Source organism: Caenorhabditis elegans, chromosome I (genome assembly GCF_000002985.6).
Source record: "Caenorhabditis elegans chromosome I".
NCBI classification, from domain to species: Eukaryota; Metazoa; Nematoda; class Chromadorea; order Rhabditida; family Rhabditidae; genus Caenorhabditis; species Caenorhabditis elegans.
The window spans coordinates 12,193,039-12,196,275 of NC_003279.8; the positions used below are offsets into that span (position 1 = coordinate 12,193,039).

General features: G+C 33.4%; 1 non-coding gene across 1 annotated transcript; it reads left to right on the forward strand.

Moving 5' to 3' along the window:
• The first annotated feature begins 2,229 nt into the window (after positions 1-2,229).
• Positions 2,230-2,296, forward strand: R05D7.9. The gene has a single exon (NR_131393.1). It is a non-coding gene; the product is annotated as an Unclassified non-coding RNA R05D7.9 (non-coding RNA).
• Positions 2,297-3,237: the final 941 nt, after the last annotated feature.

Sequence of the window (3,237 nt, forward strand, 5' to 3'; positions counted from 1 at the left end):
AGGTCTCACTTTATTGGAGGGTTAATTTGATCGATATAAAATTCTTATCTCATGTGAAGAATGGTTCAAATTTTGTACCTATGAATGCTGCCGATATTTGAATATCTTATGGGAAGATGACCTTTCTTGTGGGAAGAACGGAGTTATAAAAAAATATACGCAGGTACAGAATTTGAACTTTTCTTCCCATGAGATAGGCGTTTGTATATTGGCATTCTATAACTTTACTTTAAAAAAATATCCAAAGGTTGCTCGCAAATATGTAGAGATTGCTCGCATCCCTTCAAATATTACAAAAATTTCCAAGTTTCTTAGAAATAATCTTCATTTAGATTACTGAAAAATATCCACATATTACTTTTGAGTTGCCTGAGAAGTTATTGTAAAACGCAAGGCGAGCTCAAATGTATTTTGATAAAAGTGGCTATTTAGGCTTAAGCCGCGCCATACCGCCGGTGTGTCATAAGGATTTCCAATATTTTATTCCAGTTGGGCATCCTAGTATGTTTTTCGGGCCTTTAGGCTTAAGTGTGTCATAGGGATTTCCAATATTTTATTCCAGTTGGGCATCCTAGTATGTTTTTCGGGCTTTTAGGCTTAAGTGTGTCATAAGGATTTCCTATATTTTATTCCAGCTGGGCACCCTAAGTCTAAATAGCTCTTTTTCTTTTCTTTTGCGCTCCAAGCGCAAGGAAAAACCTTCTTGTAACTTTTTAAGAGGTTAAGCTTAGGCTTAGGCTCAGGCCTAGGCTTAGGCTAAGGCTTAAGCTTAGAATCTTGAAAAGTACCGAAATTTTTCATAATTTTTTCTTTTGAAATTTTTTTTGAATTGCGTGCTAGCAAAAAACACGAAATATTGAATTTTCTATACTTTTATTTAAAATTTTCTCAAAAAGAAATGTTAAATTAGTTTTTAAGTGAGATTTTTCTGAAATTTTTTTTTTCGCAATAAAATTTATAAAATTTGGCGATCAAAAAGAAAATATCAAAAAGAGGAAATTTGCCGGAGAATTAAAAAAAATATTGCTTTAAAAATGATTAACTTTGGAAAAAAAATTAAAAATCACAGAAAAATATTCAAAATTTTCAATTTCAAACTTCACTTCTCAACTTTAAATTCAAATTGTGATGCTATAACTCTAAAAAACCATAAAAATTTCAGCGAAAAATCGATAAAAAGGCACATAAAAAAGCATAACGGGAGATGCGTGTTCCACCATATTTGCATAACAATAATAATAAAAAGGACAACAGGTAGGGGCAGAGAGAGAGAGAGAGAGTTCAGAGAAAAGAGAGGACGCAGAGATGCATACAGTCTCTCTCTGTGCACAGTGAGCTGGCAATGTGAGCCACCCGTATCAGTTGACAGATCGGGGAAGGCAAGATCAGGAAATGATAAGAAACGCAGAGAATTTTTTGATTTTATTAAGACTTACATTAGTACTTCAAAAATTCGGAAAAAAAACCACACAATTTTTTTCTCAACGGAAACGAGTACGGTTCCTTTAAACTGGCACAACTTCCGAACCGTTTTACCTAGAAATTTTTGAAATGTGTTTTCTGAAAGAAGAATATTCATATATGTTTTTGGTAAGTTTTCAAATAAATTGAAAGTTTAATTTTAAAGCCATGGAGGTTTTAAAAAAAATTCCTAGGATTTGAATCTACGAAAAATATTTCCTTTCGTCATAAGTTATGCACATGAACCTTTATGTTGTCGTTGGTGTCAAAAAAATTTCAAAAAAAAAAACGAAAAGAAGAAACTTTGGAAAGCAGCACCCTCTCCCCTTTGACAACAAAAGCAAAAAAAAAAAACAAAACGCACGAAAAAGTATTCAAAATTTGCCAAAAATTCAGTTTCAATCAGGTCTTCCATGTAGGCACATGACTGCCTACCTACGTGCCTTCAAGGTTCCGAAATAAAGGTCGATATAAAGAAGGAAGAAATGAAACCTGAAACCTGAATTTTTAAACCGTATAGAAAAAATGAAGATCAGATTAGATTTGTAGATAGATAAAGCTTCAATGTGAGGAACTTGCAGCAGTACATCTCTGGAAAAACAACGGAACATATTTCAGACCTTAGGCTTAGTCTTAGGCTGAGGCTTAGAAATGGGCTTAGGCTTAGGCTTAGTCTTAGGCTTAGGTTTAGGCTTGAGCTTAGTCCTAGGCCTAGGATCAGGCTTAGGCTTAGGATTAAGGTTCGGCTTAGACTCAGGCGTTGCTGAAGCTTAGCTTGAGGATTAGGCTTAAAGTTAGGTTTAAGCTTAGGCTTAGGCTTAGGCTTAGGCTTAGAACCTCAAAAATGTCTCAAAAAATTTTTTTTTTTTGCTTTGAAATGCTATAAAGCTTTTTGTACACAAATTTATATTTTTTTAAAGAGTTTCAGTTTCAGTTTCCAAAAAAACCGACAGTGTCAAGAAAATAAGATTTCCAACATAACGATACTAACGATAGTAAACAAAACAGAAAAATACGAGAATGGTTTCCATAGAAACTTTCTCCCACTAATTGGATGATTCCTGCAAAAAACGAGAGAAAAAAATTGATTTGGAAAATTGGTAGTTGACCTTCATGTTTTAGTTATTGCCTGAAACGCACAGATTAATTTGGAAGAAAAGGTAAAATCTGTGTTGTGAGTGAGAATGTGATAGAAGCAATTAGAACACATCAAAAGTGTACTATCTATCACATGGGTGCCCTTTTTTGCTTCTGGTGTGAGACTATTGTTTAGTAAGTTTATTTGGGTTTTGTTAGGAGTCTGTGAAAAGTTTCAGAATGGGGCGACCACAAGCCCTGGATAATTTTTATAAAGGAGATTTATAAAGAAGTTACCAAATTTCACCAAATCTGATCGTCCATCGACTTTAAAATATCAAAATTAGATGGTGGTTTTTGAAAAATTAGTTTTAAGCCGCTTAACAAGTCGGCCGAATTTCAAATTTTAACTAATTTTAAGTAATTTTTTGAGCCGTCATAACTTTTTTTGAGAGGTTTTCAAGAAGTTTCATTATGAAATTCGGTGTCTTCAGACAATTTTAAGTGAGGATATTGTCTATATACACTTATAATAACCTAAAACGACCGAATATCATAAAACACTCAAAAAAAAAATTTTTTTCATAACTTCCGGTCAAAGTTTTGGCAAATTGGCGAAAATATGAGCTTTTGAGGAAATCCAAAGCAATGCCGCATGTTTCGACCCCTACAATGTTTTAATACGAATCTTTAAAACAA